Source organism: Leptinotarsa decemlineata, unplaced genomic scaffold (assembly GCF_025532065.1).
Source record: "Leptinotarsa decemlineata unplaced genomic scaffold, Ldec_3_MD MMD2_tig00026314_RagTag_RagTag, whole genome shotgun sequence".
Classification (NCBI taxonomy): Eukaryota; Metazoa; Arthropoda; class Insecta; order Coleoptera; family Chrysomelidae; genus Leptinotarsa; species Leptinotarsa decemlineata.
In genome coordinates this window covers 10,528,942-10,534,395 of record NW_027412684.1, presented here as the reverse complement: position 1 = coordinate 10,534,395, position 5,454 = coordinate 10,528,942, and the positions used below count along the sequence as shown (strand labels likewise).

Genomic DNA, 5,454 nt, shown 5'->3' with positions numbered 1-5,454 from the left:
AAAAGATCAAGTTTTATTTCATTCTGCTCCACCCTAAATAGGGAAAGTAATATTTCTCAAGTCTGGAGAACATTAAAAAAATTTGCTAATAACTCAGACACATATAGTAATAACAAGAAATTACCTAACAGTACAGTTGCTAAAGAAATTCAAGACAAACTCTCTATATGTAATATATCTCCAGAGTTCACTTTACAAATAGGAACCTCAGATTCGGATCCATTTTCCCTCCCAGAACTCAACCTCGCGTTGCAACGCAGGAAAACCAAAACAAGTCCAGGGTTAGACGGAATTTCTTACAGCATGCTTACGAATGTACCTGAAATATTCAAGATTAAATTATTAGAAACATTTAATGAAATACTTAAGGGGGGTAATATACCCAAAGAGTGGAAAGAATCGCTGATTCTGTGCTTACTTAAACAGGGCAAACCGGACGGTGAAACCAATAGTTATAGACCCATAGCTCTAACCTCCTGTCCTCTGAAATTATTAGAAAAAATAATTAAATTCAGAGTAGAATGGCAAATAGAAAATAACAATACATTATCATTGTATCAATACGGGTTTCGTAAAGGTAAAGGAATTATGGACAATATATCACACTTAGTAACATACATCCAAATAGCATTTGGATTAAACCAATCAGTCATAGTGGCCTTTCTAGACATAAAAGGAGCGTATGATAATGTAAATATACATAAACTATACAAATACCTTTTGCAGTATGGAATAAACTCAGATATCAGTAATCTTATATTTAACATATTAATGAACAGGGAAAATATAATTATGGACAATGAGGGAGAGAAACATGGTCCAGCAGTAACAACCAAGGGTCTTCCACAAGGGTCCCCACTTAGCCCTACCCTGTTTAATATTTACATTGCTTCACTTTTTCAAATAATTCCCACTCACAGTAAATTAATAGCATATGCGGACGATTTAATAGTAATGGTGAAAGGATCAGATATTTCTGACATCAATCAAAAAATTAATAAAACCCTAGATATTATCCATCAATGGATGGATTATCACGACCTGACCATTTCACACGACAAATGTGAGGGTATTTTATTCAATAAAAAAAAAATACAAAATAAATCTCTTAATATAAAGATAAATAATGCAACAATCAATTTAAAAAACGAGGTTAAATACCTAGGTATGATCATAAATTTCAATCTGAAATGGGATAAACATATAGACTACATTACTAGGAAAGCAAGGGAAGGACTTAATGTTCTGAAATGTTTCTGCAAAGTATGGTGGGGATCTGATCCTAAAACTATGATGCTAACTTACAAGGGACTAGTACAATCACATTTAGATTTTGGCTCCATGTTCTTCAAACCCACCACTAGAAGAAACTTAAACACTCTTAACAAAATTCACAATCAAGGGCTAAGGTTAATAACAGGTACAATGAAATCCACACCCATAAACGCATTACTAGGGGAAACTGGGGAAATAAAATTAGAATATCGTCAACTCTTGTTAGCCTCCAAATTTCTGACATACAGACTGGCATGCAACTCACCAATAATCCAACTTATCACTACCCTTAAAGCAATCTGCGATGAGAAATTAGGTTACTGGAAAAATAGAGAAAAACCATATTTGGTAACAGTACTAGAAAATCTTCAACCTTATAAAACTTGGGTATACACTAATGAGATTCCTCCTTGTTTCAGCTTTAACTTTAAGACCTACACACATGAAATGACAGTAATAAATTTAAATATGGAAAAAACAAATTTTAATAATAATATGATATTTGAAATAGCCACTGAAGAATTTAAAAATCAATATAAGTTCGTATATACAGATGCATCCAAAAAGGAAGGAAAAACGGGTATAGGGATCTTCATACCAGATATAGATTATTCCTTTTCAGCTAGGGTCAACGACATATTAAACATATGTGACGCAGAATTAATAGCTATCCACGAAGGTATGATGACATGTTTAAGGAAAAATTTTAAAAAAAATTTAATACTTACGGACTCCAAAAGTGCATTAGAAAAAATCTTGCTGAAAAAGGTCACGTCCAAAATCGACCACATTAGTCTTTCGATCAGGAATATGGCATATCACGCTTCTTTAAACAATATCATTTTCAAATTTGCATGGATACCTGGACATTCAGACATCATAGGGAATGAGAGAGCGGATTGCTTAGCAAAAATAGGAACCAACTTGAACATCCCATTAAAAATCAAAATAGACAACAACACAATATACTCGATTTTAAAAAATAATATCATAAAAAAATTTAAGTCGCTATGGGAAAATGACATTATAAAAACAGGTAAATCCTATAACAAAGTACATGAAAAATACCCCAGTAAAATAGCAATATTCTCCCTACCGTACATAGATAGGAGACACATCACCACCATAATACGGATGAAAACCGGTCATTGTCATACTAAAGAACATCAGTACAAGTTAGGAATAGTTGATCACCCATACTGTGAATGCGGTCTAGTAGAAAACGTAAACCATATTTTCCTGGAATGCCCTATCAATGTTATCCCTAACAGAGATATTTATTTTGAACTTATTAAACATGGTATTAATTCCCCCTTTAACATATTTCAAGTTTTCCGTAATCTGAATATACAAATCATAAAGATTCTTATCCAATTTTTGGATTACAATAAAATCAAACTATAAACCTTTAATAAACTAAATTCCTATACTTAAATTCCTTCATATATCCCAGAACATTTTGTTTGTGTTTCTTTGTCAATCCCTAACATTCTCATAGCACGAGAAGAAGTAGACGAACAAACTCTAAGAAGACGACAGCATGATTCAGAATTAAAATATAAGGGTTGTTACTGAGTGCTAACCCAGACAAGGACAACCCCCCGTATTGAGCTGGCCCCAATTGCGCCTGAACAGGAAGCATCGGCCAATAAAGAAGAGAGAGAGAGAGAACTTGGATTATATTGAAACAACATCTAGAATTTTTAATGATTGAATAAGTTCACATAAAAGTGATATAAAGCTTAATGAAAAATCATTTGCATTAGCACAACATTCTATAGAAACAGGAATAAATCAAATTACTCTAATATCAAAGTTTCACATACAGAAAAAAATATTTCCAAACGCCTTTTTTTCTTCTGATTGTATGAATGAGAAAACTGACATTGATAATCTCAGCAGTATATACAGTAACTCACTGAAACTACACCAAAAACATAACGATAATGAAAATTGTATCAATCAATAACTTTCTCTTTAGAGTCAAAGATTATCAAATCATCATACCCCTTGAAAAATGACATTAATGTGAAGGCATGACACTTGTCAAACCAAAAAAAATCCTATAGATGTTAACTTTCTTCATCAATTTATATGTTCAACTCATTTTTTTCACTCATTTTTACTGTAAGTATGATTTGTAATGTTATTCAATGACAAAAAAATCCACAACTCAATAAATTATAGGCCCAGAAGAAGCTTCCCATTATAAGCGAAAGCTTGACAAAGTATAGCAGAGTTTTGATTTTTTGACTGAGAGATCCCGTTATATATATATATATATATATATATATATATATATATTATATATATATATATATATATATATATAGTGTCACCATTAAAGTGTGCACCATATGGGAAACTTTTTTTTCGAAAAGTTTCAATGAAGTTTAACTTCGGCACTTGTTTGTGCTTCAAATTTAACTTGAAATGATGCGGCCAACTGCGACCCACTGACGTTCAGTGTTTGTCAAATTCAACTTTTTTTTTGAAAAAAATTGAAAAAGTGCATTTCTAGATCGAATTTAACAAAAAGTTACTTGAAAAAGTTGTGTCTACGGCAATTTTATATCCGTATGCCAAATTTTATGCAACTAGGATGAAGTTAACGTTTTGCTTATTTTTGACAGATATCCCCTTTATTTTAAGTTCGATTAATTGTCATCAATTCATGTATACATAACAAACTCATCATGGAGTTTAACTTTTCTGATACATTTTTACTTATACGGACATTTTTAGAGAGAAATTAAAAATTTGCTATAAAAATTTCAACATGACTGGTGCAAAGTTTCAATCACTTGGCTATTTTCTTAAACAAACCTTTGATTTCTAAAAAGCAGAGGCAATTAAAAAATAACGCAAATGATTTCGATAAAACTATTATTATTATTATAAATTTTAAACAACAATAATATTATAGAAAATACAAATGGGTACAAAAAATTACTTATTGATCTAAATAAGGTTGTTAAACACTCATAGCCTACATTTCAGTATGTCGTCCTCCACGTTCAATACAAATTGTGGTCCTTCTACTGACATCTGTAACTGCATTTTTAATAAATCGGGGATTCATATTTGCACAGCACTCGCGAATGGTATTTTCCAGATGTTGTAAGTCAGTAAATGGTCTACTTCGGTACACTTTTTCTTTCAGGTAACCCCACAAGAAAAAGTCTAAAGGCGTCAAGTCGGGTGATCTAGGTGGCCAATACGTCCAATAACTTTGCCTCTGAAGATTTGTTGGAGAGACTGTTTTACAGCAACCGTGTGATGTATTGATGCGCCATCAAACTGATACCATAGGTCGTATTTAATATTTGAAGACATATTATCTGAACCTTTACTAACCTCATTATTTAAAAGGTTGAGAAAACCGACGGATGATAAATTTTCCCTAAAGAAAAATGGCCCAATTATTTGGTCGTTGAGTATCCCACACCATACAGTAGTTTTGAAGGAATACTGATCACCACATTCAACTGTGAAATTGGGATTTTCTTGGGCCCACCATCGGCAATTTTGAGAACTTACCGTTCCATTTGAAGACAACGTTGCCTCATCTGTCCATAAAATTTTATACGGAAACTTTACATTTTCTTCTCTCTCTCCTTGAAACCAGAATGAAAACCCCAAACGGACATCAAAATCTCGTTCTTTTAATGTGTTAATAAATTTTGGCTTGTAAGGCCAAAATTTATTCTTTAATAAAATTTTTCTACCTAACACTTTCTCTCTTGTAATCGATATTTTTTATAATATCGGTTATGCTGTTGGGCCTCCTCATCATATTTACTTGGTGTGTGCTTTTTCTTAAATTGATTTGCTACGGATCCTGTTTTTCTGAATTTCGACATTATCCTTGACAGAGTAGTATGTTGAACATTTTTTCCTGGATGCCGTTCATTAAAAATGTTAGCTACTTGCCGGTATGGTGTATTCTCACCACATATTAAAACTATTTCTATTCTTTCCTGAAGAGACAACATTATTGCAACAATAACTGTTAAAAATTTGACAAGTAAATCAACAACTTGACACTACCATAGCATGAATTTTGTTTGTCAAGACCTACTCAAAAATTTTATTCAACGTGATTAAGCATCCTTACCGCCCTAGTTAGTGTTTATAAATAATCTGTAAATACTGAATGAAATTTCAATGCAGTTTCAA

The 5,454-nt window shown here is 32.2% G+C and overlaps 1 long non-coding RNA gene across 2 annotated transcripts; it reads right to left on the bottom strand.

Annotated features, from left to right (window-relative positions):
* LOC141485191 (uncharacterized) lies at positions 1 to 2,777 on the bottom strand. 2 transcript variants are annotated; one of them, XR_012467083.1, is made up of 3 exons: positions 1,306 to 2,777; positions 383 to 483; positions 1 to 319 (listed from the first exon to the last, which is right to left on the bottom strand). It is a non-coding gene; the product is annotated as an uncharacterized lncRNA (long non-coding RNA). The 2 variants fall into 2 exon arrangements; XR_012467084.1 differs by having other exon boundaries at positions 419 to 483.
* Positions 2,778 to 5,454: the final 2,677 nt, after the last annotated feature.